At 35.0% G+C, this 10,007-nt stretch overlaps 1 pseudogene; it reads right to left on the bottom strand.

The window, feature by feature from the left end:
• Positions 1–637: 637 nt before the first annotated feature.
• LOC117312859 (U4 spliceosomal RNA) lies at positions 638–711 on the bottom strand (annotated as a pseudogene).
• Positions 712–10,007: the final 9,296 nt, after the last annotated feature.

Here is a 10,007-nt window from a genome sequence, read left to right on the forward strand (position 1 = left end):
TGTAGACATGGTTGACCATCTGTGTGACTGATCTTAGTCTGTAGCTCCTCCAGAGCTCCTTATCTGCTGCCATGTGGCCCAAAGCACCCTCCCCCAACCATAAATCATACTATTAGCAGAGACTATGTGGCATGACCCAAGGACCCCAGGTAAACAAAAACATTCTTATCAGGCAGGATATGCCAGAGGTTTAGAGGTTACCTTCGAGGAGTTGAGGGAAAAAAGGCAAGACTGGTTTTAGGGCAAGGTTAGTCTTTTACTGTGCACCACTTATAGCTGAAAATGCATTTCAAATTTTTGTTTCTTAAATTAATTTTGCTTGTATTTTCCCAGGCAATTTGTGTTTTATCAACTTTTTCAAATTTTGGTTGAAATGTAATCTTATGTATTTTCTTATGTATTTTCTATTTTAATTGTCTCTGTTTTCTTAAAAAAAATCCATTTTCTCCTTTCTAAGCTTTAAATTTATATTTTTAGTAACTTTTGTTACTGAAATTTGTCCATTTTATTATAATTTTTCTTTCCTTAGATCTACAAAAGTTAATTCAACAGTTCCTATAGTTACTTATTCATTATTTTTATGCTTATTTTTAATGTCTCCTGTTTCTTAAGTTTGTTTTATTGTTTTATTACCCCCAAATTCTTTTCGATTATCAATAATTGTGCCTCAGATAAACCTCATTGGCTATAATACTGCCACTGCATAAAGTTGAAAATCTTGAATTACATGCCTTATTTATTAACACTTCTTTTTAAATTTAGTAATAGAAGTCTTCACTACTATGAAATATTCTGGAACATCACAGATTTTTTTTCCAAAATTTTAATCTTGTTTTATTTTAGTTAAACTTTAAAATTTTGCAGTAGTTGTAGATTCACCTGCATTTGTAAGAAATAATATGGAGAGATCTCCCATGTATATACTTTGCCAAGTTTGACCCAGTGATAATATCTTGCAAAACTATAGTACAGGATATTGACATTGATACACTCAATATACAGATCATTTTTATCACCACGAGAATCTCTCAGGTTGCCCTTTTATATACATACCCACTTCTATCTCACTCAGCACTGTTAACTCTTAGCAACTACTATAATTTCTGTAATTTTGTCATTTCAAGACTGTTATATAAATGGAGTCATATAATATGTAATCTTTTGGGATTGACTTTTTTTTTCATTCATCTTAAGTCTATGGAGATTCATCCAAAATGTTGTATCAGTAGTTTGATCCTTTTTATTGCTGAGTAGTATGCCATGGTAAATAAACCACAGTTTGCTTAACCGTTCACCTTTTGGAAGACATTTGGGTTGTTTCCAGTTTTGAGCTATAAAGCTGCTATGAGCATTTGTGTATAGGTTTTTGGGTGAACATAATCTTCATTTCTCTGGGATAAATCCCCGGGAATGCAATTGATAGGTTGTATGGTAGTTGCATGTTATTTCTTTTTCAAAGTGTTTGTACCATTTTACGTTTCCACCAGCAATGCATTAGTTCACCTCCTCTGCATCCTTGTCAGCATTTGATGTTGTCACTATTTTCTCTGATGGTTGTATAGTGATATCTCATTGTGATTTTAATTTTTATTTTTTGAGTGACTAATAATGTTGAACATCTTTTCATATGCTTATTAGCCATCTGTATATCTCTTTTGTGAAAAGTTTCTTCATGTCTTTTGCCCATGTTCTAATTGGATTATTTAATGTTTTATCGTTGAGTTTTCTGAGTTCTTAATATATTTTAGATACTACTTCTATGTTACATATGTAGTTTGCAGATATTTTCATCCTATCTGTACCTTGTCTTTTTATCCTCTCATTAGGTTCTTTTGCAGAGCAAAAGTTTTTTAATTTTGATGGAAGTTCAACTTATTTTTTTTCTGTTATGCATCATGCCCTTCGTGTCAAATGTGTGAACTCTTTGCCTATCTTTAGATTCCAAAGACTTTCTCCTATTTTTATATATATATTTAAATATTGTATGTACTTACTTATTTATCTATCTATTATTTATTTAGGTTGCACTGGGTCTTAGTTGTGGCATGTGGGCTTCTTTTTTTTTAATAAATTTATTTTTATTTTTGGCTGCATTGGGTCTTCGTTGCTGCACATGGGCTTTCTCTAGTTGCGGCAAGCAGGGACTACTCTTCATTGTGGCCTGCGGGCTTCTTATTGCTTCTACTCTTCATTGTGGCTTCTCTTGTGGAGCATGGGCTCTAGGCACATGAGCTTCAGTTGTTGTGGCTCATGGGCTCTATAGCGCAGGCTCAGTAGTTGTGGCACATGGGCTTAGTTCCCAGACCAGGGCTCGAACCCGTGTCCCCTGCCTGCATTGGCAGGCAGATTCTTAACCACTACGCCACCAGGGAAGTCCCAACATGTGGGCTTCTTAGTGGTGGCATGCAGACTTCTTAGTTGCAGCATGTGGATTCTTAGTTGTGGCATGCATGTGGGATCTAGTTCCCCAACCAGGGATCAAACCCAGGCTCCCTGCATTGGGAGCACGGAGTCTTACCCACTGGACCACCAGGGAAGTCCTTATAGTTGTATATTTTACATTTAAGTCTGTGATCCATTTTGAGTAAGTTTTATATAAGCTATGAGATGTACGTTAAGGTTCTGCTTTTTTGGTTTGTTTGTTTTATGTTTTTTTAGTCATGAATGTCCACTTGTTCCAGCACCATTTGTTGTTGAAAAGCTGTTTTTACTCCACTGAATTGTTCTTATACTTTGTCAAAATCAGTTGGACATATATGTGTGAGTTTATTTCTGGGTTGTCTATTCTGCATCATTGATCTATGTGTTTCTTCCTCCATCAGTGCCACACACAGTCTTGAATGTTGTATATGGTCATATATATATATATACACACACATACACACACATATATGTATATACATACACACATATGTATACATATATATATACAGTTGATCTTTGAACAACACAAGTTTGAATTGCACTGGTCCACTTATACATGGATTTTTTCAATAAATATGTACTACAATAGTACATTATCTGCAGATCTGAGAATGAAGAACCAAAGATACAGAGGGCTAACTGCAGATTATATGCAGACTTTCAACTGTATGGGGATCGACACCCTTAATGCCCACATTGTTTAAGGGTTAATTGTAAAAGTGTGTAACAAAATTTGCAATCAGGTAGAGTGATCCCTACCACTTTTTTCTTCTTTTTCAAAATTGTTTTAGCTATTCTAGTTCTTTTACCTTTCCATATATATTTTAGAATAATATTGTCTATAAGAAATCTTGCTGGGATTTTGATAGGAATTGTGTTACGCTAGTGCATCAAGTCAGAGAGAAATAACATCTTTACCACAGTGAGCTTCCAGTCCATGAACTTGTTACATCTTTTCATTTATTCAGATATTCTTTGAATTCTCTCATCAGTGTTTTTTAGTTTTCAGCATGCAAGTCCTGTATTTTTTCTTGAGAAATTGTAAGTAGAATTCTGCTTTTAATTTTGGGATTCACATACTCACTGCTCTTATTTAAAAATACCAAAAAATGTTTATTTTGAATCCTGTGACCTTGCTGAGCTCATTTATTCATTCTAGGAGTTTTCTTTTGGTTCATTGGGATTGTCTGTGTACACAATCATATCATCTGCAAATATAGATAATTTCTTTCTTTCTGATCTCTCTTCACTGTTTTTGCTTCCTGCACTGGTTGGAGTTTCCTTTACTATGTTGAGTAAGAGTGAGGTACGTGGATATCCTTTGCTCCTGATCTTAGTCTTTCACCGTAAGTATTATGTTAGTAGTTTTTGGTAGATGCTCTTTATCAAGTTAAGGAAGCTCCCTCCTTTGTCTGTTTTTCTGAGAGTTTTTTTTGAAAACATGAATGGATGTGAATTTTGTCAAATGTTTTTCTGCATTGACTAATATGATGCTGTGATTTTTTTTTTTTTTTTTTTTTTTGCGGTACACGGGCCTCTCACTGTTGTGGCCTCTCCCGTTGCGGAGCACAGGCTCCGGACGTGCAGGCTCAGCGGCCATGGCTCACGGGCCCAGCCGCTCCGCGGCATGTGGGATCCTCCCGGACCGGGGCACAAACCCATGTCCCCTGCATCGGCAGGCGGACTCTCAACCACTGTGCCACTAGGGAAGCCCCGATGCTGTGATTTTTATTAGCCTGTTATAGATTTTTAAAATACTGAGCCAGGCTTTCATTCTTGGAATAATTTCCACTTAGTCATGAAGTATAATTCTTTTTTTTTTTCTTAACTGCTGAATTCTATTTGTTAATATTTTGTTAAGGATTTTTGCTCCTATACTCATGCGGGGTATTGGTCTGTAGTCTTCTTTTTTGTGTGCTTGATCTGTTTGGTTTTGTATCAGAGTAATACTAACTTCATAAAGTGAACCGAGAAGTGCTCTCTCCTCTGCTGTTTTCTGTAAAAGCTTGTGTAGAATTGGTATTAATTCTTCTTTACATGTTTTATTGAGTTCTCCAGAACAATCATCTGGGCCTGGAGATTTCTTTTATGGACATTTAAAAATTATAATTCAAGTTCCTTATTAGTTATAGGGTTATTCATCTAATATTTCATAGTGAATAAGTTGTAATAATTTGTGATTTTTTGAGGAACTGGTCCATTTCATCTAAATTGTCATATTTATGTGTGTAGAGTTATTTATAGTATTTCCTTATTATCTGTTTGATATCTATAGGATCTGTACTTATGTCCTCTGTTTCGTTAATGATATTAAAATTTGTGTCATCTTTCTTTCTTTTCTTTATCATTCCTGTTAGTACATTGGCAATGTTATTGATCTTTTCAAAGGACCAGCTCTTCGTTTCACTGATTTTCTCTATTTTTTTTTTCTGTTTCATTGATTTTTTGCTCTTATTTTTATTGTTTTCTTCCTATGGTTGCTTTGGTTTCTTTTGCTCTTCTTTTTCTAGGTTCTTGGGTTGGGAACTTAGATAATTGATTTGGACTTTTTCTCTTTTCTGATGTGTGCATTTAGTACTGTCATTTTCCCTCACAGCAATGCTTTAATTTTGTCTCATAAAATTTCAGACATTTTTATTTTCTTTCATTCAGTTTATTTTTTATGATTCCCTTTGAGACTTCCTTTTAATCCACAGTTTATTCAGAAGTGTGTTATTTAGATTCCAAGTGTTTGGAGATTTTCCTGTTATCTTTTATTGATTTCTAGTTTGATTCTATCAATATTTTTACTTACTGTCTTCTTTCAAGAAGACATTCCTGATGTTTCATGATTCCTACTTTAATCATTTGATTTCATTTAGATAATGGCTTTTAGCCATTTTTAAAGGGTGTATCTGCTGGCAACAAATTATTTTAGTTTTCTTTCCTTTGAGAATATATTGATTTTCCCTTTATTCCTGAAAGATATTTTCACTGAATATAGGATTCTGATTTCAAAACTACGTTATTTTGATTCTTGAAAAAATGTGCCACTTCCTTGTGGTCACCATGATTTCTGATAAGAAATCCACTGTCATTTGAATTGTTTCCCTCTTATAGCTGTATCATTTCCCAGCTGCTTTGAAGATTTTTGTTTTGTCTTTAGTTTTCAGAAGTTTAACTATGTTTTGTCTTGGTATGGATTTCTTTTGGCATTCTCTGGCTTTCAGATTCTTCAGCTCCAAATTTGGGATATATGAGGCAATAGGAAAACCAAGGAAGCTCACTCACCATCAGGTCTTTCCTTCAATCCTGAGGTCCCTAGCTGGTCTGTCTTGTTTTCTCTTCTCTTTCAGAGTGCTTTTATATTTGTTTTGTATAAAACGTATCCTGTATATTTTACTTGTACCTATTAGCAGGAGAATTAGGGAAAAGTACGTCTACTCCACATTCCCTGAAGTGGAAGTCTACTGGCTTTATTTCAATAATTATTTTCTTTTTAAAAATTTCTTCTTGAAATATAATATCGAATCTAGTATCTGTTAACACAGTATATGTAAAGATATTTTCTTATTGTTGACTTGGGAGTTGACTGACTCATATTTAACTACATTGTGGCTAGATATACTTAGTTTCTGGTGTAAATTCTAGTGTCTAGATGGTAGGCATTTACCAAATTGGTTCTAACTAAATCATGATAGTATCACCTCTTAGCCCCAAGTCTGATTCTCTGGCAATCTGAGTTAATAAAGTATATATTAGTCTCCTAAATTAAACTTTTAAAAGTAGTAGTACTAGAAGTAGTTCTTCTAGTCTCTTCTTCCTACTAGATAAAACTAGGTGGGTCACACCACCTAGATATAATGTGTGACTTCTGATCCTCATGTGCTCTTTGCCTTCTCTGTCTTCATATTTTTTGGATGTTGCAGGATATAAAAAGATGTTGGGGAGTCTGAGGAGGGAAAGTGGAAACAGTATTATGGTTTTATCATACCTCTTTTCACTCAGTTGAGATGTAGTTAATCATTTTTTTCTGGTTGGATATAAGCATGCCTCTCCAAGCCAGAGGGTCAGAGAGTGGGTGAGAAAGAAAATTCTTCACCCTTTAGGTGGGCCATCCTTGTTTTCAGAGTGATGCATGGATCATTCATTGCCTGCTTTGCTCATTTAAGCTCCATTGGTTTAATAGTTAAAGGAAATTCCCTCCAAATTTAGACAATAGTTAGTCAGTTTTTAGTGTTGCTGTTTTTAATCTTTTTTTTCTGGGTCCTTTTAGATATTTTTGGAGAAGAGAGCAGCAGCCAGCTAGATGCCATTTAAAACTAAGTCTAAGGGAAATTTAAAAGTACAATAAGTCTAAGTGAAAGCAAGTTTTTAAAAATTGAATTGAACAATTAAGTTGCTAAAATAATCTCTTTATTTAAAAATCAATGACATACAAAAATAATTTTATTGTTTGAATTTTTAAACCTTTTCAAATCTTTGAATCAACCTCCTCTTGGTATTTGAATACGTGCCATGTGCTGATCTGTAACTGAGCCAGTTTTCACATTTGGGCCAAAATTTAATACTTAATTCTGATAGAGAACATGCAGGTCTTTATAAGCAACAAACCATTTGTAGACTTTTATTTTAACACTGTCCTAAAACTTAGATTTATTAGTAGTAATTTACATAGATAGATTTCTCAAAGATACTTGCTATTAATTACCTGCACTATTCTGTTAGTTTAGCAAGGGGGTCCCTTGAGTAGGCTAGAGGTACCAGTTAGATATTGCTACATTAAAAAAAATTCAAATTTAGAATCTTAGAATGGCAACCAGAAGCTTAGACTAGCTGTCTGTAACTCAGCCGGTGGTTTCTGCTGATTTGAACTGGGCCTGGTGAGGCTCACTCACATGTCTACGGTCAGCTGTGAATTGGCTATTTGACTTTGCTAATCTTGGCTCTGCTTGCTCATGTGTCTAGGGCCTCACCTGGGTCACTGCACTGGTTTACCTCTGTTCCATGTGTCTCATTCTCCAGCAGACTAGCTCAGGCATGTTCTTGTGATGAAACGGGTGTGGGGTAGCAGAGCACAGAAAGTGTACCATATCTCTGGAGGCCTTGGTTTGGAACTGGCGAAAATGTCTCTTCCTTTGCATTTTATTAGCTAAGCAAGTCACAAGGGTTGACAAAATAGACTCTATCTATTGATGAAATACAAAGTAACATTTTAAATGTTGTAGATATAGGGAGGGGTGAATAATTATGGCCATTGCACTCAATCAACTCTTTTAGAACAGGGTGGAATTGGGACTAGAACCCTGTTTCATGCCTCCAGACAAGGTTTCTTTTTATTACACTAGCTTTCTTCCTACTTACCTCGTGTAAGGAAGAATCAGTGTTTATAAGGGAAAAAACGTGTGCCTTAGAGTATGTCTTAGTCCTCAAGTACTGATCTAGATAGTTCTGATGAATTCACATTCTTTTTATCTATTGAGTACTTAGTAGTTCCTCACAAAATCAGTTTTAGAGTAAATAGATTTTATGCAATAGGAAATGTCTGTTGCTTTCCAAATGATATCAGTTTAGTGAATCTTTTGAAGGTTAAGAAGAACTTTTTACATTGCTTTACCTGTTTATTCCTTTTGACTGTAAATGTCAGGGAACCAGAGTGATAATATCAGGATTTCAGGGTCTTAGGTTCACTTCACATCTTATATCCTACAAAAGTTATTACTATGAGTGAGTGATTCTTTTTGGAAAGCAAGTTATAGGGTAAGATATAAAGCTTCAAGGTATGTTTTACCTCATGTTGAAATTTTATCAGAGCCCACTCATCCCTCATAATTGCCCTTGCCTTTGTGGATCTGGAGATAGATGAAAAAGATAAAGTCATTATGGAGTTGTGGCAGCTTCAAGCTGTCCTGTTTGTTTGTCCCCGAATCTTTCTACGCCAGTTCTAAAAATCCCCTCCTGCCAAAATTAGGCTTGGAAAAATAACATATTTCGTATATGACATATGTTTGAAATTAGTGGGAAATGCAGCCAAGATTTAGAAATTAACAAGGAAAAAGTTATTTCTGAAAACATTTGGGAGCCAAAGAAGAGTGTTTGGCTTAAACCATTAGGGCATTTTATTGTTTAGTAAATTAAATAATTTAAAAAAATCCCAGAAGGAAAACATAACATTTCTTTTTTTTAAGTATGTATGAATAATTCTTATTTAAAAATTATTTGTCACAAATTAAGCAAGTAGTCTAAATGTACCATGTGTAGGATAACTAATATTCTGATAAGCTGTTAAATATTTTTCTGTATAAAATTTTTAGAAATTAAATCATGTGCATCAGTTTTCTCATATGTGGAAGGGATTTCTGTTAATCTGCTACCTGCAAATACACAGGAATAGGTGAAGGGATCAGAACAAGAATCAAATCTTCCCTCTCTAATACAGAGCACTGTTTAGACCTAACTTCTTGATAAGTACATTGTCGTATCTATGCTGAATGTAGAATTGTCTTCTTTGTCAACTTTTCTGTTTGAATTAATCTAATTCAAGGCAAGGAACATTCACTAGGCATTGTCTGTACAACGCAGTGAGATGCTAAGGAGAGATATTAGAAGATTTACAAACTAGTCCCCAACCACAGGAAACTTAAAGTATAGCTGAGAAGAACAGAATTTCTTAAATGAGAGGCATTGTTCTTGCCAAGACCCTATTTATGGGAACTTGTGTTCCTTTAGAATCTTAGAGCAGTTTATAAGAAGATAAAGGCCTATCTGGGTTAAGAATCGCAGAGTTGATTTGTGGATTCCATGATTCCAGGCTGGACTCATAGAAATGAGGCCACATGTGTTTTCAAGATCCTCAGAATGACACATTTTGAATAGGTTTTCATAAATTAGAGGAAAAATCTGTTCTGTCATTATAGTGTTTTGCCATGTCTTCCTACTTTGTCTCTTCCCATCATTATCAGATGGGATATTATCAAGGAATTGTCAGCCTGTCTGTATGACCTTTGCCCATGAAATAGAGATGTTTGTTTTTGGAGATTGCCTCTGTCTCTTCTTTGTTAGTTTTCAGCATCCTGTGACTTTGAGATGGATTCATCAATAGACTAGACAACTCACTAGAATTACGTAGATATTAAATGTCAACTTAGTCAGATCTTCACTTTTGAGAATTTGAACTGAGAGCTCCAGATCCCGAGAGATGGTTCATAATTGTCCCTAATCTGGAAGTTCCTTCTCGGGGCCTGGTTCTGTTTCCTGGTCCTAGTTTCCATGAGCTATCTTTGCATCCTAATAATAAACCTCCCTTTCTTTGAGTAAAAAATAAATAAATAAATGTCAACTTGAGGAAATGTGAGCTGATTTTAACCAGCCAGAGTGCAGGATATTACTAGGTGGTTTGTTAATAGGGAAATCCAGGGTGCTAAAGACTATAACATTGTCAAATTCTGTAGCACAATGAAGAAGAAGTACTGAGTGCATGGCTTTGCCAACCACTTTAGTAAGGTATCCCATAGAATGCCCCAGTTTTTATTGACGACCCCATCAGCAGAAAGTAGTGAGTGGGGTTTGCAAACTGGATCAACTAGTTATCATTGTATGACATT

Source organism: Tursiops truncatus, chromosome 6, assembly GCF_011762595.2.
Source record: "Tursiops truncatus isolate mTurTru1 chromosome 6, mTurTru1.mat.Y, whole genome shotgun sequence".
NCBI classification, from domain to species: Eukaryota; Metazoa; Chordata; class Mammalia; order Artiodactyla; family Delphinidae; genus Tursiops; species Tursiops truncatus.